The sequence below is a fragment of the Gymnodraco acuticeps genome, unplaced genomic scaffold (genome assembly GCF_902827175.1).
Source record: "Gymnodraco acuticeps unplaced genomic scaffold, fGymAcu1.1, whole genome shotgun sequence".
Lineage (NCBI taxonomy): Eukaryota > Metazoa > Chordata > Actinopteri > Perciformes > Bathydraconidae > Gymnodraco > Gymnodraco acuticeps.
This window is the reverse complement of record NW_022990692.1, coordinates 324775-345650: the sequence shown is the minus strand read 5'-3', so window position 1 is coordinate 345650 and position 20876 is coordinate 324775. Positions and strand designations below refer to the sequence as shown.

The window sequence follows — 20876 nt, the reverse complement described above, 5'->3', positions numbered from 1 at the left end:
CCACTAAGCTGATGACCATTGTTGTGTGTGTGGGTGTATTACATCCCTATCAATATCTCTTTTCATCTTCTTTGAAAGCTGAGCTAAGCCACAGTAAAGCAGCAGATGACCGTGATGTCGGAAAAAATCTGGGGTCGCAAGTCTAAATAAAAGCTCCTAGATCGTCAACTCAATTCGGTGATGAGTTTTTAGAGAGTGACATACATCTGCGTTGTGCATGTGGGTGTTGATCCAGAACGAGTCCTCCTTCATCACGTCAAAACACACCCAAGAGGCCGATGTTTTACACAAAGAAAGCCGAGTGGCAGCTCAGCCAGAACACAGCTCCTTCTGTGTTGGCGGCTCATTGGCTTTGACCTTTGACCCCCTGCTCAGTAATATGACCATAGGCTTTAAGAGAGCCTGAGCCGGTGTGCATCGACTCAAACACTACCTTTTGTGTGTGTGTATTGAGCTTTCACCGGGCCCGGCGCCACAAGGGGGCAAAAGGGGGCATTGCCCCCTCAGTTGTATTCTTTGCCCCCTCACTTTGAGCATCATTCATCCATCGAAAAGTAAAAAATGTCACAATTATTTCCCCCAACACACGTTACTACGTTTAGATCAGATCTGTGGGCAGGCAGCATGGGCGGCGCCAGGATTTTTTTTGCTGCAGTAGCTTAGCAGTTGCTATATGACAGCACGGCGTTGCTAGTTAATTTTCAAAATAAATAAACAAACAATACCAGTGGGCCAAGCACGAGCCTGTTCATATTGTAGCGTTCACCGCTATTCAAAATCACAGATCACGAGCCTTCAATGTCGAAAACGTTCTCTTTATTTTCTGGTAGGCCTATTGACGGCCACAGCCACGCCTTACAGTTGGTAAAAGCAGAATTTGAACACTGTTTCTGTGCTCCTACAATATTTTTGTATAATAGGCGTGTGGTGCAGTGGGTTGAGTGTTGGTGTTCGGATCAAGGGGTCAGGTTCACACCCCACTGCATTCAGCATATCGTTGTGTCCCTCGGCAAAACACTTCACCCCAAATTGCTCCTGTGGGGATTTCCCACAGTATTGAGTATGTAAGTCGCTTTGGATAAAAATGTTTAAAAGTGACATGTAATGTAATACCATTACACCCTAAGCATACAAGTACACAATAGCGATCGTTCACTGTTTCAACTGGCATGCTGTGGCATTTAACCACACCGCAACCAGACAGACACACACACGGATGTCCGGCTCCGTTGGAGATCGCGGTCGTTTACGCTGACTTTAGTGATGTGTCGGTCCATCGCAAACTTCAAAATCCGGCAGATCAGGTGTTGGCAACACCTGATCTGCCGGATTTTGAAGCCCCTCTTTAGTTTTCCACCTGCAGGGCCCAGAGTAAATGCTTTTGTGAGCACAAACTAGAGGGGGACGGCACTGAACACTGAGCACTGAATTCACTGAACACGGGAAATTACAATCCTGCCGTGAGTCCTGCCGTCCTCTCTAGTGTCATGATGAGGTTCAGGTAAAGCACGGTTAATGTATTATATGATTGACTCAATAATAAACATGACTTTGAGAGTAGGCAATCTAGGCATATTAACACAATTAATTAAACACACTTATCACGGCGACAGTGTACTGAGATTATTATTATTTATTTATTTTTTTGCTAGGGGGGCCTTAGTGGCTGCGGGGCCCTAAGCGGCCGCTTATGTCGCTTAATGGGTCGGGCCGGCTCTGACCGTATCGGTACAATGAGCGACATCTAGTGACGGATTTTGGAACATTGATCTGCTTTTTCTCATGGCAGTTAGAGACAAACCAGGGGACTGTCCATTTGGTGTAGTATTTGATCTAATATTACATTTGGTTTATATATTAGTCACTTTGTTATGAAATGCCAGGTTTTAGGCCTTGATTTGAACATTCAATCCTGGAAATAAAAAATCCCCAGATTATTTGTTTTTTAATCCTGATATAGAGTAGATAGTAAATCTGATAGGAAGACGAGTTAAGGGATAGAGGAGAAACGGTTATGGTATAATTACAGAGCCTGTCAATTTATACATTGAGGAAATCAATGTTAGTCTGTTAACCAAAGTGCAGCCATCTGATAATGTACTATCTATCGTTAAAGATCAAAGGAAAAGAACAGAATGAGAGGGGTCAATCCAGAATACAAATAAAGAAGCAAAGACATTGTAGAGCAGTGAGAAAGAAAAACGCTTGGTGTGTCAATTAATTACATTGCCAGGATTTTTCGTTGTTGTGAAAAAAAATCGCCCACTCGTATTTTTTATCAGCCCCCTCAGTCATTTCGTCCTGGAGCCGGGCCTGGCTTTCACACACATTGTCCACGGCAGCGCTTAATTTATTCCGTACATGGGAAACTGTCGAAAACCTTTGCCCTTATGCTGATCCTCTTCTCTGTTCAAAGGAGTGGAGGGAGAGTGCGGTGACACCTGAGTCCAGGGGAGGGGGATTTCATTAACACACACACATACACACATATGTACGTACAGAAACACACACACCACACACACACACACACCCACACACACCACACACACCACACACCACACACACACACCAGGAGGTAACACAGAAATGGAAAGCAGAGTGAAACCTAATCAGTGCAAATTCAGAGGGAGGAGAGAAAGGAAGAAAGGAGAAAGTAGGGATGGAGGGAAATGAGGAAGCAAAGAGGTTGACAAAGAGGTGTGTGTGTGTGAGTGAGTGATGAGTGAGTGTGTGTGGGTGTTGTGTTGTGTGTGTGTGTGTGTGTGTGTGTGTTCGTGCGTGTGCGTGTGTGTGTGTGTGTGTATATAGCAGTGCTGACAGGAAGTGTTGACAGCCCTGTTTGGAACAGTAGAGGTTTTATCTGTACTAAATGAGACACTATCCCCTCCACCCCATTAGCACTGACCCAGAGTCTGTTTTTTGTCCCTTATTATAAACTTCAAGAAGGTGAAGTGGCTCTTGTTTCAGCGACCGATGAAGCTATGGCAAGCAGATCTTTATTTTTAGCACAGGGAATATACCAAATTCTTTACACTGAAGCAAAAAGGACTGAAGTCTACCCAACAAAAACACAGAGCTGATGAAATATTCATGAGAAAGGGAAGGTTTTTTCAAATGCTTTTAAGACCAAGTTAAAAAAGCTAAAGGACAATAACACAGACGGTTAATGAAGGCTAGGGCTAAGCCTCTCCCTACATTATTGGTCCATTTCCATTGTGCATAAAAGTCTCATGTACAGGCTACAATATATCATGTTTTGAGCGACTCCAAATATCACCCGGTAGGATTGGCTAAGGTTTTTATAATCAATTAATTCAGTTAATTATAGATTAGATGACTATTATGGTTATTTTCAGGTTCACATTTGTATTTTGTGCAGTGACATGTCTCCATGCTTTAATGTTCAAAACGTTTTTTATTTTTCTCATACTGCCTGTGCTGCAGCACCTCTTTTTATGAAGGTAGCAGTGGCGGCTGGTGGAAAATATCTTTGGTGGGGCTGTTGATATAGTGAGTAAAACATTTTTTTTGGGAGAAATGACCCCTTAAATTAGGACTTCTGGTGATGTAATGGCGCGTTTCCAGTGCAGCGCGGAGCTCGCTTTAATGCTGCGTTCAGACCGGACGCGATGCGAATATTCGCTTCGCTCTAAACGCTCCTATCGCATCGCTCTAGTCGCTCGAGTTTCACCGCGGCTGCCAGCTGTGTTTACTCGCATCATTCAAACAAGACGCGCTGGCTCGGGAGCTACAACTACAACAAAATGAACATATTTTACCGTGATTAAATTGTAATACACGTTTCTAAATGATGCCGACGTAACAACATACTGATACCGGTTAGTAAAAACCATGAATTAATGCTTTGACAAGTCTGCAGACAGACGGCAGGCGAAAAACCTTTTAGAATGCTTGTTTTCTGAATGGAGATTGGGTAAGCTAACGTTGTATATGCTCACTCCACACTCATAACAACGGCCTACAGACATAAATAAACCAGCGACTGTATTCACCATGACACAGACAGTGCCGAGCCGTGCGGGGCCCGTTTTTGGTTGCGTTTCCACTTGGCCTAGTACCGGCTAGCGGGTCCTAATTCACAGTTTTTCTGGCCCCATAAAATCGTGGTTCTAGGGCCAGGAACAACCAGGCTGAGTCGGGCTGAGCATGCTAAACTAGAGAGAGCATCGCTGGCAAGGGGGCTACAACTACAACAAGATGAACATATTTTACCGTGATTTAATTGTAATGCACGTTTCAAAATGATGCCGAATTAACAACATACTGATACCGGTTAGTAAAAACCATGAATTAATGCTTCGACCAGTCTGCAGACAGACGGCAGGCGAAAAACCCTTTTAAAATGCGTGTTTTCTAAATGAGCTTGGCTAAGCTAACGTTATATATGCTCCGACCGTCCACACTCACAACAACGGCCTATACAGACATAAATAAACCAGCGACTGTATTCTCCATGACACAGACAGTCTGTGGTACTTGTTTAACTTTTGTCTAGTTTCTGAATAGATCGTATCTGTCCCCGGCTGTTTGAAGAGCAAGCATGGGAAACAAAAGACAGCATTTACCTGTTTGCATCCAGCTAGCCATGCCTTTCTGGTGTACCAGTTACGTGAGAAGCCTCGTTGATACGTTTTGTCTTTTTCACGAGCTTGCTGCGATATATACAAATCGGGTTGGTCCGGTCCAAGGTCTTTAAGTATCAATTTGTCTCCCAAACTTCTCCTTTCGAAAGGATTGGAGAGTAGCTCTTGCACGGAATTGGGTGCGGACCGATGTCCGGCGACTCCACCTGCACACGAAGCCATTCTCATCCAACTACTGCATCACCTTGGTCACTCACGAGTAGGGTTGGGTATCGTTTGAATTTCCACGATTCTGATTCCGATTCTACTTTTCGATTCCGGTTCTTAACGGTTCTCAATTTCGATTCTTTGAGGGGCAGGGTAAAAAATGATACATGCTTCTTCCACCAAAAAAATTACATTTATTCGAGAAACTTTTACACAGGTTAGTTTACAGTAATATTCACATGAATCAGTCTGTTTATATTCACTGCTATGTAACTGTAACCTGAGAACCACTGAAGCTACAACAGTGCAACAGTCCAACTTTTAAAGGAAACCCCCCCCCCCCCCCCCCCCCCATTTAAAAACAGTTCTTGTTGAGAAAACAAGCATATCTGCCTTCTCAGGCATACCGGGAAGAAATGTTTGAACATTTTAAAGTAAAATGCTTCAATCTGTTTGTGAATTGTGATCAAAACGTTTGAGGCCCACTGAGATAACTTAGACTAAAGTGAACTATCTAAACACTCAGAGTCCTTTACCTCACTGAGCTGTAGTTATCAGCCACTCAGTCTGACTGGAAAGGACTCTCCCTCCACATCATTGTAGAAACATCTTCTTCTTCCGTTTATTTTTCATGCCTGTGTGTGGACGGGCCGAGCAGCAGCTAGCACCAGATGCTAATAACAACAGCGCGTACCGATGCACGCTCCCTCTCTCCCTCGCTCGCTCCCACGCTCACTCGCACTTTGGCTGTGAGCTGCGGGTGCCAGATAAGCCAACATCCCCCATTTTCATCACTGACAGCGCCCATCGTACAGGGCAAATGAAAAGTGTAACCGGGATGAAAAGGGTGTTACATTTACTTAATTATGAATGTTATTACATCAAGGCCGAACATTAGGATGAGCACCAACGGTCAAAACATTTTTTTTCCTCCCAGAACTGTCAGCGCAGCGCCTCCACAGATCTGGCGACCTAGGCGAACATCTATTACGGAGCCTACACAAGGCGGCGTGCGTTGTAAGATGGGCGAGTCATGATTCATCCGGATCATTAACCCGGATCCTAGTAATGAGCCGGTCGTGACGATCTCCCTCTCGATTAACCCGAGTCCTTTGAGTCCTACACCTGATGTGACGTAACAATTAAAACTATAAATTGCGTCACTCTTTACTCTCTTTATAACGTGTACAATCACATTACAACGTTGTTGTATCCAGAGATCCAGCAGACTCGTCGCCATGCACGAATCAACAGCAAATTCAGCCCCTCCTCCGGCTCCCGCGAGTCCCGTGAGCCGTGAGTGAGCCGTGAGTCGTTGGACTCGCGGGAGCCGTGAGTGAGCCGTGAGCCGTGAGTGAGCCGTGAGCCGTGAGTGAGCCGTGAGTCCGCAAATCTCTGAGTCTGCTGCGACTCGTCGAGGGAGCCGTGGGACTCGCGGGAGCCGTGGGACTCGCGGAGCCGTGCGAGCCGGAGGAGGGGCTGAGTCTGCTGTAGATTCGTGCATGGGGACGAGTCTGCTGGATCTCTGGATCTGCTGCCTGCTATAAGTTACGGCTCTGAGTCCTCGTAGGCTACTGGTCTCTCTCGATCATTGACCTGGATTCACGGATCCCGCGATTTTTCCGGCTCTAAATTAAGTTTCAGTGTAGACTTCTAACAAAATGGTCATGTTGTGCAACAGTCTCCTGTAATATCTGCATTTCCAATAAGGATCTTACTTGGAAACTCGTTTATTTTGAACATGGCACACAAAAAGAAACAAATGATAGAAAATTGCAAAACAGTTAGAATATATAAAATGTAATTATACAATTATTATTATTATTATTATTATTATTATTATATTATTATTATTATTATTATTATTAAATGAAAACACAATTGTGCAAAATTAGCTTAAGTACAGGAACATATTAAAATAACTATATACATATAATGCAAAACACTTATTTTTTAAAATGCACACACACACACATGTTTTATTAAAGCAAAAGACACTGTGTAGCGGAGGTTAATGTAACGTTAGTTTAATATGCTGGTTAAATGCAACAACTTTTCGGTTTCACCGGTAGGATTTCTACTGTTGGTCATGCTGACTCATATGACTCAAATGACTCAAATGACTCGTATGATCCGGATCTCTTCAATGATTGACTCAGAAGACTCCGAGTCCATAAAATGATCCGGATTTGCCATCTCTAGTGCGTTGCCGCTTCAACGCTTCTGCCCATTCACTTTGAATGGGGTGACGTCACGATTCGCCGAACTGCATTGTGGGAGCAAAGCGTAGCTTCTCTCGCGGTGCTCGCTGCAAAAGTAGAGCAATGTTCTACTTTTGCCGCCTCGACGGAGGCGTCAGCCAATCAAATCCCGCGTATGCAAATCTGACATTACAAGCGCTAGCCAATCAAACCGCGTGTATGTTGGGAGAGCCAGACCGCAGTTATTTCCCATATGTCAAAAAATGGAGGAGAAAAAGATCGTGGCGGTACTATATGACCAGTCCCTCTTTACATACAGGGATACAAACCGGAGGAGCCAGGCATGGGGGGAGGTGGCAGAGACAGTGGGTGAACTGGTAGGTTTTCGCCTTTTTGGGGAGTTTATATCCAGTGTACTTCGTTTGAATGGACAGCTAGCAAGCATAGACAGTATATTTAGCCAGCATGGATGTAGCATGAATGCTTTGCTTTGTATGTCCGGGGCGGGACATTCATGTGATTGGTTGTTGGTCGCGTTGTTCGTAAAAAATCCCCAAGCTTCAGACACGCCCACCGCCAAGCGGTAACGCACGCCGCCATGTGTAGGGGCCGTAACGGCCCGTCCACACAGCGGCGTGCGTTGAAGCTTCCAACGCTTCTGCCCATTCACTTTGAATGGGGTGACGTCACTTTTAGCCGAACTGCATTGTGGGAAGCGACGTGGAGCGTTGCTGGCGTTGCTGGCTTCAAAAGTTGAGCAATGTTCAACTTTTTACGCCTCAGACGGAGGCGTCAGCCAATGAAATCCCGTTTATGCAAATCTGCCAGTACAATCGCTAGCCAATCAAACCGCGTGTATGTGGGAGAGGACTAAGCAGGTCATTTCCTCATATTCCAAAAATGGAGGAAAAATTCATTATAGGCGGTAGTGAATCACCCGGTGCTATATGATCAGTCTCTGTTCATCTACCGGGATACAAACCGGAGGAGCGAGGCATGGAGGGAGTGGTGGCAGAGACAGTGGATGGAAACTGGTAGGTTTTTCGCCTGTTTGGGGATTTATATCCAGTTTACTTAGTTTTAACATTGCTATTGCTTTGTATTGTCGGGGGCGGGATGATTCATGTGATTGGTTGTTGGTTGATTGATGATGATTGATGATGATTGAAAAGTTTATAACAGCTTGTATATTGGGTACAGTACAGTACAGCTCAAAACATACAATTGTTAAGGGGATGCAGACCCAGGAGAAAGACTTTCGTCTTGTTTACATCAGGGTCCCCCATTCCAATTCATCATATCATTTAAGACATATAAGACATATTTGAACATACAGATGGCTTATTTACAATTTACATACAGTTGTTTTTTTTTTTTTTTACATACAGATTGCTTGTTTACAATTTTCATTTAGATTTCGTTCTATACATCTAACCGGACATTTAAGACATACCAAGTCTACAGATATACAGTTAGTAAACAGGAGTCTAAAATGCGAGTATATACATAGATGGGGGGGGGGAAGCTGTCCATGAACGACAGGTTGAGATTTGTACCATTACCGGGGCCAGTTTTTGCAATGCTCTCCCCCGAAGGTGCTCTTTAAGAGAGGTTTTGAAGGTAAGTGTTATGGAAATAATTGTCATAGACGCCAAGATGTGACATACAGGACAACCTTGATATCTGTTTACCTCCTTTAAGGACACAGGCTGCTTAGCCAATAATGTTATTGTTCCCATTCTGTGACCGGTCAATACTGGGTCACAGATGGTCTGTGTTGTGAGTACACTGGGACCACTTCCTTCTCTGTATTTGTGGACTCCAAGTGTGAAATCTTCGAGGTCATAAGTGTCCGACGCACGTACTCAGTGTTCCCACACTGTTTAGGCTATCTTCTCAAATATGTTGTTTACTCTCTGCAAAACCAGTTAGATGGGCTGGCAAGAGAGAGGCCTCTCCAGAATTGACGTGGCAACTCTACCGTGAAGTCAGAACCTCTGACTCTTGGACTTGTGATGTGAATCCTCCGGCCGTTAACTCCAAATAAACCACCAGTGTTTGACATCAAAGCTACTGCTCCTACCGTGTCTCCTTCCTGAGTCGGTGACTCCCACTGCATAAGCTACACAGAAGTTTCCTCTACAGTAAGTATAGTTTTACTTTCCTTTACAGTTGTGGGAAAGAGCGTTCCACCTTGATGTGGCATAATTGGCGAAACGTGTATTCCCCCTTTTTTGTGCCAAATCTGGGTTTCACATGATTTGTGGAGCTCCCTCCTGGTGTTCTATGATCATGGTATTCCTTGACCTTTGGGAAGAATTTTGACATGTACATGGGTACCATAGAGGTGTAGTGGATCTTGTAGACCAGGCCCATTGCAAGTAGCTGTACTCTGTCGTCTACTCTAAGCCATCCTAGGTTGTCAAAGTGGGCAGAGGTGAGGTGGGTTCTAGATGAAAGGTCAAGCAGTAGTCTGACCAGTTTATTTTGCGATGTTTGAAGTTTTATTTTTAGAGCCTTGGAGGTGCTATGGTACCATTGAGTGCAAGCATAGTCATAGTACCCTTGAATGAGTGCTCCTGCCAGAGTTTTCAGGGTGTTTTTGTTTACCAGAGAGGAGATCCGGTATAGGAATCTAGTTCTTTGATTGACTTTTTTTATTACATTGGATGCCATTTTGTCACAGGAGAGGTTGCCTCAAGAATAGATCCTAGGTATGTAATTTCCTTCTTACTTGTGACAATAATGTCGCCCACTGCAACTGAAGAAGTCGTCGGATTTGCTGAGATTATGTTTCGAACCGAAGAGAATGGACTCTGTTTACCCAGGTGTAATTGTAGAGGAAACTTCTGTGTAGCTATGCAGTGGGAGTCACCGACTCAGGAAGGAGACACGGGAAGAGAGCAGTAGCTTTGATGTCAAACACATGATGGTTTATTTGGAGTTAACGGCCGGAGGATTCACATCACAAGTCCAAGAGTCAGAGGTTCTGACTTCACGGTAGAGTTGCCACGTCAATTCTGAAGAACTCTACCCCAGACCCATGTATTTAGCTAGTTCAGAGAGCATCATCAACATGCTGCATAACAAGATAGAATGATAACACCTCTATCAGCTGACGCCCAACAGGCAGGAACAGGGAGACCAAAACACTGAGAGCACAGCAGCCAAGGTTACAGGTGCCTGTGCTCAGTCAGGACAGTTTGAACTGATTAAACTGGGTCAAAGTTATGGGCCTTGGAAAATATTCCCACAACAGTAATGATAATTTATTATCGGCGAGCCAGGTGCAGATTCTGCCGAGCTCGGAGCTCGGAGCGTTGCTCGCAAAAAATCCCCAAGCTTCGCCCCCCTCCAAGCGTCAACGCACGTGCTGTTGTGGACGCTCCGTAACGCCAGTGCGACGGGCCGGCCCTGGTCTCAGGTTACGCTGTAGAAAGTGTACAACCCAAGAGCCATATAATAGTATAATATAATATAATATGGCGCTGGGTACAACCACTAGATATATATAAACACGTGTTTATATATATATCTATGGATACAACGCTACATTTCCCGCCCCGCTGCAGTCATACAGTAGGCTACGGAGAGCGGCGAGAAACATTTCCTCAGGCATCGAAAAGCGGAACGAAATTCACATGGACTGGAGGCCGGCTGAATAGAGGGAGGTTTTTCCTTTTGATGGGACCTTTGATGGGCTTTGTCTATTTGACCAGGCGCTCACTGACATACAGTGGAGGAAATACGTATTTGGCCCTTGCAGATTTTGTTTTGCCCACTTAAAAATAAATGAACAGGTCTATCATTTTAATGGTAGGTTTATTTTTTCAGTGAGAGTAAGAATATCAAAAATAAAATCCAGAAATGAAATTATATAAAATATACAAATTGATATGCATTTAACTGTGGGAAATAAGTATTTCGATCCCCTTGCAAAACATGTTTTATATTATGTATTTATATATTATATTATATGTCATGGCTCTCAGCCACAACAAACGCGCGACAGAAACGAGAGCGTGAATAGAAAAAAAAGAGTTTATTTGGCTGCTGCTGAAGGGACACAAACAGGAGAAACAAAAGGTCAGTGGTCGTGACTGCTCTTCACGTTGCGTCCTCCTGCCAGAGAGAGAGAGAGAGCGAGATCCGGTCCAGTCCTTTATCCGGCTAGCTCCAGCCGCCATGTGTCCTCAATTCCCGTGAGCACACACAGAGGGAGAGTCATTTAAAGGGCCTCACACACGCATACCCACCACCAGAGATAGTGAGGCAGGGGTCGTCACACCCCAACCCCCTTAAAGTCGGTTGTCCCCAGGGCCACTGGCACCACACACCAACCCCATCCCAAACCAAAGGAAAAAGTCATGGAAAACAAAAACCACACACTATGGCACTCCCCCAGAACCCCAATGAAATACACCACCCTTCACACAGCAATCCTGCGCCTCAGCACCCTGCCACACCCTTTTAGCAACACCAGTATCTGAGAAGACTTTAAAAAACACATGGGCAGAGCGAGAAAGATTTATCACAGTATGACAGTCCATATATATACACATCAAGGTCAAACTAACAACTACTTAGTGCCATGGAGCACGTGACAGCGCGTCAGCAATAACATTGTCGGATCCCCTAATGTGCCTAACATCAAGGTTGTAAGCCTGAAGAAACAAAGACCAACCTCGTCAGCCTTGGTTGGACACTTCATTGAATGCAAAAAGGTCAGCGGATTGTGATCTGGTGGTAAACTAAAATTGGTCCTCCTGCTCCCACATATACAGTGAAATGCTTGCAACGCCCAAATGAGTGCTAACGCTTCCTTCTCAATCACCGAATAATTCCTTTGGTAACTGTTAAGTTTCTTTGAAATAAACTGATGGTCTCTCCACCCCCCTTGTCAACCTGGAGCAGAACTGCACCGACTCCCACCTGGCTTGCATCTACTTGGAGACTAAAAGGACGATCAAAACATGGGAGCCGCTAACGCCTGAGAGGAGCACAATAGAGACTAACACTATCAAACGCTCTCTGACAGATCGACCGACCCAAACCAAGTTATGTGATGAGGCCCCCTCTGTGTGGTGTGTTGTTGTGGGGGGGGCGGTTGCTGGTGGAGCACCGCGAGGAAACTGGCGAAACTGTGGCGCGCTTCTACAGTTAATTGCGCCCAACATAAGCGCATAAAGGTGCGCCGCATTTGCCGCTTCGGATGAGGCTCCCTCCGCGAGGGTGAGGGCCCCTCCGCGAGGTGAGGCCCCCTCCGCGAGGTGAGGCCCCCTCCGCGAGGTGAGGCCCCCTCCGCGAGGTTAGGCCCCCTCCGCGAGGTTAAGGCCCCCCCCACCGAGTCTGCGTGATCTGCCTGTAGGGAGGGCGCCTGCTTTTCCACACCCCTCTTCCACATAATCAAACGTCATCCATGTATCCCCTTTCTTGCCCCTGGGGTTGGGGGGGGGGTGAACCACCAACAATATTGACACAGATCTTGACCTAGTGATCTCGCCATCTCATGAGCTGCTAAATGCCGAAAGCTCTTCCCAGCTCCAAAGGCAACCCACAGCTCAGTGATGTTGAGGGATTGGGCTGCTGTGACTGCCAGTACTACCACATCTGTGTCAACTGTGCGTATTGACACCTTGCTATACCCTTCCTTCACAGCATCTCCTAGGTGCAGTAGGATGTGGTTATCCTCCTCATGTGTTTAATGACACTCCATCTCGTTTAATTTGGCATATTACTCTCAATGAATATAAGAAAGCACTGCGTAAAGCGAGAGCAGCCTACTACTCTTCATTAATAGATGAGAATAAGAATAATGCAAGATTTCTTTTCAGCACTGTAGCCAGGCTGACAGAGAGCCACAGCTCGATTGAGCCTTCTATTCCCATAGCACTCAGTAGTAATGATTTTATGTGCTTTTTTTAATGATAAAATTGTTACTCTTAGAAACAAAATTAATGACCTCTTGCCTTTGACCAGTATAGTGTTATCAACAGCTCCCGGAAACGTAAGTTCTAATATTACACTAGATAGTAAACTAGAATGCTTTTCAGCCATAAACCTTGAACAATTAAATTCAATGATTCTCTCTTCTAAACCATCAACGTGTATGTTAGACCCAATTCCAACTAAGCTGTTGAAGGAAGTTTTTCCATTAATTAGCACTTATTTATTAAATATTATGAATATGTCTTTATTTCAGGCTATGTTCCACAATCATTCAAAGTAGCAGTGATAAAACCGCTTCTTAAAAAGCACAACCTCGATCCAGAGGTTTTAGGCCAATTATAGACCTATTTCCAATCTTCCGTTCCTCTCAAAAATTCTTGAGAAAGCGGTCGCAAAACAGCTGTGTGATTACTTAAAAAACAATGATTTATTTGAAGATTTTCAGTCTGGCTTTAGAACACATCATAGCACAGAGACAGCTCTGGTTAAAGTCACAAATGACATTCTAATAGCCTCTGACAAGGGACGTGTCTCTATTCTTGTTTTGCTCGATCTCAGTGCTGCATTTGATACTATCGACCATGATATCCTATTGCAAAGACTAGAGCACTTAGTTGGCATACAGGGAACTGCTTTAGGCTGGTTTAGGTCCTATCTATCTGAACGCTCTCAGTTTGTACGTGTCAATGATGAATCTTCCACGCAAACCAAAGTTAGCCATGGAGTGCCACAGGGCTCAGTGCTCGGACCTATTTTGTTCACATTATATTTGCTTCCGTTAGGCAATATTATAAGGAATCATTCTGTACATTTTCATTGTTATGCGGATGATACTCAACTATATTTATCAATCAAGCCTGATGAAATTAATCATCTAAATAAAATTCAAGACTGCCTTAAGGACTTAAAAACGTGGATGACCTTAAACTTTTTGATGTTAAACACGACCAAAACTGAAGTTATTGTACTTGGCCCGAAGAATCTACGAAACAAATTATCTAAGGATATATTAACCATGGATGGCATTAATTTGGCCTCCAGTGAGACTGTAAGGAATCTTGGTGTTATATTTGATCAGGATTTATCCTTTAACGCCCACATAAAATCAATTTCAAGGACCCGCCTACTTCCATCTACGTAACATTGCAAAAATCAGGCATATCTTGCCTCAAAACGATGCAGAGAAACTAGTCCATGCATTTGTTACTTCAAGGCTGGATTATTGTAACTCTTTATTATCAGGGTGTACCAAGAAGTCAGTCAAGTCGCTTCAGCTGATTCAAAATGCTGCAGCTCGTGTACTAACCAGAGTTAGGAAAAGGGACCACATTACTCCTGTTCTGGCTGCCTTACACTGGCTCCCTATAGAACACAGGATAGAATTTAAAATTCTTCTTCTCGCCTACAAAGCCCTTAATGGGCAGGCGCCATCTTACCTTAAAGAACTAATTATACCCTACTGTCCTACTAGGGCATTGCGTTCCAAGAATGCAGGGTTGTTGGTTGTTCCTAGAGTCTCTAAAAGTACAATGGGAGCCAGAGCCTTTTCTTATCAAGCTCCACATTTGTGGAATCAGCTTCCAGTTTGTGTTCGGGCGGCAGACACCCTATCCGTTTTTAAGAGTGCGCTTAAGACCTTCCTTTTTGATAAAGCTTATAGTTAGGGCTGATTAGATTCAGCCCCTAGTTTTGCTGATATAGGCTTAGTTTGTCAGGGGACATCTTACTTCTTCCTTCTCTCTGTCTATACCTGTGTACTCTCATGTTCCGATTAACCCAGCTTCCCCAAATGTCTTTCTTTTTGGTGTCTGTATACGCCGGGATCCGGAGTCATGGATGATCCTGCGCTCCTCTGTCCTGGATCTTGAGTCGTGGCTGTGGTCCTGGATCATAGGTCCTGGATGGATATTCCTCGTGGATTCATCTTCCTATTATACACACATGCATTTCCAAACATTTGGACTACCTATGTTTGCTAATGTATTATCTTTTCAATTTACACACGGCATCTATTGCACGTCTGTCCGTCCTGGGAGAGGGATCCCCTCCTCTGTTGCTCTCCCTGAGGGTTTCTCCCATTTTTCCCTTAAACTGTGGGTTTTTCTTCGGAAGTTTTTCCTTGTACGATGTGAGGGTCTAAGGACAGAGGGTGTCGTATTGTCATACTGATATTTTGTACAAACTGTAAAGTCCACTGAGACAAATGTAACATTTGTGATATTGGGCTATATAAATAAACATTGATTGATTGATTGATGTGTGCATGGTGAAAAATACTGATTATTTGTTTGCCAGTTTTGAAGGCTGTCACACTGGTTGCCAGGAAGGAGAACGGTTCAGCCTTCTTGTCTTCAATGCGCAGAAACTCTGGCCAGTTTCCAGGAATGACGCTGGATGGCTCAACGTGTCTATGAACTCCCTTCCCTCTCTTGCTGCGTGTTTCAGCCTTCAGACTTTCGGGGAAATATTCATCCCACACGACATCGACTCTGCTGACATGCTCCAGCTGAGAGCATGTCAGTATGGTGCGAACACTTTCTGCACATAATCAAAAAACGTCTTAGCAGCACCAGGTCGTAGCATGTTCACAAGAGCAGCTCCATCAAGGATGATGACCTGTACTGTGGGGTGAGATGCATTCTCTTGTAAAGAAATCAGGTCCTCCAAACAGCCCACCGATCTGACTTGGTACCAGTGCTCAGCTTGCCCATTTGTGACAATGATGGTGGACATGCCTAGTTTTCATGCTCAAAAAACTCATCCAGACTTCCATCACGCATCTCAGATACAATGTACAGCCTAGAGAACAGAGAACAGTCATTCTTCAGAGATGAGAGCTGTTGTTGGGACCTGGACTTCTCTCGGACTGGAGGCCGGCTGAATAGAGGGAGGTTTTTCCTTTTGATGGGACCTTTGATGGGCTTTGTCTATTTGACCAGGCGCTCACTGACATACAGTGGAGGAAATACGTATTTGGTCCCTTGCAGATTTTGTTTGCCCACTTAAAAAATAAATGAACAGTCTATCATTTTAATGGTAGGTTTATTTTTTCAGTGAGAGTAAGAATATCAAAAATAAAATCCAGAAATTGAAATTATATAAAATATACAAATTGATATGCATTTAACTGTGGGAAATAAGTATTTGATCCCCTTGCAAAACATGTTTTATATTATGTATTTATATATTATTATTTATATTATGTTAATATAACAGCGAACGAAGGGGACCTTTTTTTCTCAATTTATATTTGCAAGGTCTTTAATAATTAAAAAGTTATGAGCCTCATCCAACAAATAAAAACTGTAGTTGTTAGGAGATTTGTCAAATTCATAAAAAATGTGGCATGGCACCTGAATTTTAGATAACAATTTAAGCCATTGCTCTTCTTCAAGGATAAACAACAGCATGAGAGATGATTGACCGATCAAAATCAGTTAAAATCACAAGGAATTATAATTGTTTCTCTAACACATTAAACGTAAAACATTTAGATTGACTACATTTTGCATACATTCCAGATCAGACTGTTTTTCAATTTGTTGTGTTTTGCAATTTGATTATTAATAAACGTCCATAGGGAAAAATCATGACAAAAGAAAAATAAATTCAAATATTCCAAGTACTTTTCGTTGCTGAAGCCTGACACGTTGCTGAAGGCGGTAAAGTTAAGCAACAGAAATATTTATGAGCGCAAAGTGTGCACTGATGTTCAACCTGCACCACAACCCCACAAGTGCAAAGTGTTTATAGCTGGCTGAACCCAAAGGGAATCAAACCATTTACCGCAGCCAGGCTTTACCGGTGACAGCATCCACAACCTCATGACGCTGAATAATGCAGAGGGGGTGGGGGGCTGTTAGTGGTGCTAGGGTCCCCTTAGAGGTCAGAGTAATGTCACGGCCCAGCCAGAGCACTCTCCATGTCTGCTGATTGCACCCTGACAACTCGAATGGAAGATGAATCCAAGCGTGTCCGGGGGACGGCGTCTAACAGCGTCTAACGCCCCCCCCCCCTCGCCTTCTGTAGGGATCAAGGGGGCCATGTTTGTGAAAAATGTGACTATCCTGGGTTCACTTCTTTTCAGAATTTAAGAGACAAAATGTAGAGACAGCGCTGTAGCATTCGCTTACTGGAATAAAAGGGATGAAGTGTTTTTGGCTCTTGTTGCACTGAGATGTAGGACAAGGGGGTTTGAAAAAGCTTTTAAATCAAAGTGAATACAAGCTGTGAGCAAGAAAAAAAGATCACAAAATACACAGAAATGATGAAACTACACTTCAGAATAAGACACATAAATCACAAACACATTGAATGAGGTTTCTATAAGTCAACATACTTGTACACTTTCGTGTCATATTTATTCACTTGAAGACGAAGTTAATAAAAGTTATGATAGGAGAGTTATCATTGTGGAACTTTACATATTACAATACTGGTTTAAAGCACAGCAAGTGACTATAAAACAAATTCCATTGACAGAAAAACGAAATCATTGCCTATACATCTAAACATCCCTCCCTAAGTTTTGCAATTAAATCGATCACCGGCCAGGAAAAAAGCAGCAAACAAATCCAATCAATCCAAAAAAATAGCCACTTCGAATATTGGCCATTCAGCATTATGGTGTCAATGAATTATAATGCCACTAGGGTGTTTAACAAGCCGTGGATAAACTCTACCGCTCATCACACGAGGATCAATACAAGGAAGAGGCCGGTCGGCTTATCAAAGTGTCCTCTTCCTCTCTGGAATAATATAGGATGCAATATGCTGAAGTGTGGCTACAAAACATATACCTCACTTAATCATTACACCCCAGAGTCCAGATCATTACTTAAACAACCTGCCTGTCATGGCCCGGAAAGATATGTGGGCCTCTATGGAAAAACATTGAGCAATTAAAGTGGGAAACATCAGAAGAGTAGGATTTAATGGGAGTGAAAAAGCTAGAAAGCAGAATAAGGTCACTTGCCTAAATGGTCTTTTAACTAGGATACTCATTATAAGACTCTACTTGAGCTGTGTAAGAAGACTATGATGATAAAAGCACAATAAATTATTAAAAAACTTCCGCTGAGCAGCAAAAACACACAATGACTCACTGTAGGAATGATAAACAGGAAGGCCTACAAAAAGGGACATTTATATAATGGATTTTTCTGTACGGAAGTAGTTTTGAAGAAGTAGCCAACAAATAGAATCTTTTTTTAATTATATTTTTGACTTTTTTAGATAGTCTGCAGTAAAGGGCTGTATGACAAATAATATTTATCAAAGTCTTCACCCCGGCTTGGATAAGGACAGCTGCGATGGTACCTTGAACTCCTAAGCCATGGTAACTCCTACAAGATAATAATAATAATAATCCTTATATTTATTATAGCACTTTATCAATGACTCTCAAAGCGCTTTACAAATACACATTACACATACAGATTACATTACATTACATTGCATTTAGCTGACGCTTTTATCCAAAGCGACTTACAATAAGTACATTCGACCAGGAAGACACAACCTTGAAGAAAACAGAATCATATAAGTACATCAGGTTTCATAGAGCCAAACATTTCAAGTGCTACTCAACTGGCTTTAGATAAGCCAGTCCTTTATTAGTATATAAGTGCTTTGTTAATAAATCTATCGCTCGAAGTGGAGTCGAAAGAGATGAGTTTTCAGTTTGCGCCGGAAGATGTGCAAGCCTAATCTGCTGTCCTGATGTCAATGGGGAGCTCATTCCACCATCATACAGATCATACATACATGTAATGGTCATCTACTGTGGACAATACCCACAGCAAATTCGGGTGAAGTGTCTTGCCCAGACAACAACGGCCTGACACAGTGGGGGCGGGAGCGGGTTTCGAACAAGAGAGCATTCCAGGGGCACTCCAGAAAATTAGCATTGCATTTCCAAAGGTTAGCTGGTTTAGACTGTTGCACTGTTAGACTTAGTGTTGTGCCAAAACGCAACGACTTCAAAACATGATCAAGCTAAAATTAGGAAGCCCACTGAAGTTACTCAATGTCTCTAGGCATAGACAAAGAAAGTGTGTGTGTGTGGGTGCAATGAGTCTGTGTGTCTGTGCGTAGTAACGGATGTAAAGGCTTAGATCTACAACATCAGTACCCTCAGTAATAACAACATTCCCTGTTAGGAAAAAGCGTGAGAATAATGCATGAGGGGGCCCCATTCCTAGCTTTGCCTGGGGCCCACTAATCACTAAATATGCCCCTGGCATTGCTAGACATTTACATACCAGTCAGCACTCAAGTTCCAGTTCAGATTCAAATTAACTGCATTTGCATGACAGATGCTTTTACATAGAAGCTCAATACAGCAGCAGGATGCATCTAGCTTGCAGTAAAGAACACGGGACACAGTTAGCATTACTGCTTTCAAATTGAAGGAAGCTTTATTGGCATGATAACCAAACACAGCATTGCCAAAGCACGTTGTGTGGTAAAACAGTAAAAACTATGATGTTAAATGTTTGGTCTCCATCTATACTTTTGCTGTAACAATGTGAATGCTAATTAAGGAATTCTAGATCACTTTGTGGTTCCTAACAGGTTTGGTATTTTGTTGATGCATGTAATGTGGTAATATTTAGGGTGTCACCTTTTACTAGTTTGGACTGGCTGTAGTTGTGTGCATTAGCCTATGTCAGGAAAAAGCACCTCTGTTTCCACTTTTCTTTCCCTCACTATGAGTCATTAGGGGATTACAGTGAGTCATTCCAGGCAATGTTATATATCATAGACAGTGTGTGAGGAGCAGGATAAGGTCCATGTGCGTGTGAGAGAGAGAGAGAGAGAGAGAGAGAGAGAGAGAGGAGAGAGAGAGAGAGAGAGAGAGAGAGAGAGAGAGAGAGAGAGAGAGAGAGAGAGAGAGAGAGAGAGAGAGAGAGAGAGAGAGAGGAGAGAGATAGGGAGAGAGAGAGAGAGAGAGGACCATATGTGCTAGCCCGCATCATAGGGCAACAGTCTCTCCCGTTTTGTTGCACGAGGAGATGACAGACAGCGGATCTGCTGCCTCACTGACTGCGACACCTGAACCACCGGCGACTACAAACACATGAAGAAGAGCCAAGAGTAAGCGAAGAAGAGGAGGAGGAACGGAGGTTTCCCCTTAAAAAAAGAGGGAAGAATTAGAAACAGAGGAACCGAAGAAGGAGAGGAGAGCGGGGGGCAGCGGCAGCAGGCTGGCCGGGACACTGAGCTCTTCAGCGGGGAAAGAAATCACCGCCACGACCGTCACAGCTCATCACAGCTCCGGGATGACAAGGTGGGTGACGGCGTGTTCCCATTGTGTTACATCAGCATCGCTTGTCCTACATGGAGCTTTTAATCCCTTAATTTAGATGAAAGAAGGAAACAACTGAGACCGTTTAGAGCATTTTTGTAGATGTTTATGTGTGTTTCATAAAAGCGGTTTTATGCACGTCTTCAGGAAGATGCGTTCACTGCTCCGCCGCGACATGTGTGCCATTTGGAGATGCGCGGCGGAGTGATTTCCTTCACCAATATTCATCCTGATCTGCCCCACATCTCGCAGTGTGAGGAGATTTGTTTGTATTTAATGTATACGTGCTGTTACAAGCGTCGTGTGTGTGTGTTGAGGATGAGGAGAAGAGAAGGAGGAGGTGGGTAGTGTTACCGGGATCGTCTCCTTGAGCGCCTGGGGCTTGTCTGGATGATTGATTTCTCCTGTTCAGTGAGATTATGATGTGTGTGTACACCTATGTCGGGAAATTAATTAAACTGCCACGCGAAGATTAACCGCACAAGATATCATGAGAGAGAGGGGGGACACAATTAATGATCCAACTATTTATATCTGGGGCTTTATTGGACGGAGTGGTCCCCAATTGTTGCATCGGTTCAATAGTTTCCATAAAGCACATCTGAT

General features: G+C 43.6%; 1 protein-coding gene across 1 annotated transcript in view; it reads left to right on the top strand.

The window, feature by feature from the left end:
- Positions 1-19898: 19898 nt before the first annotated feature.
- Positions 19899-20876, top strand: part of gal3st3 (galactose-3-O-sulfotransferase 3) — a 29784-nt gene continuing 28806 nt past the window's right edge. Inside the window, exon 1 of the mRNA XM_034230457.1 lies at positions 19899-20251. The gene's annotated coding sequence lies outside the window, so the exon portion shown is untranslated. The remainder of the gene's footprint in view (positions 20252-20876) is intronic.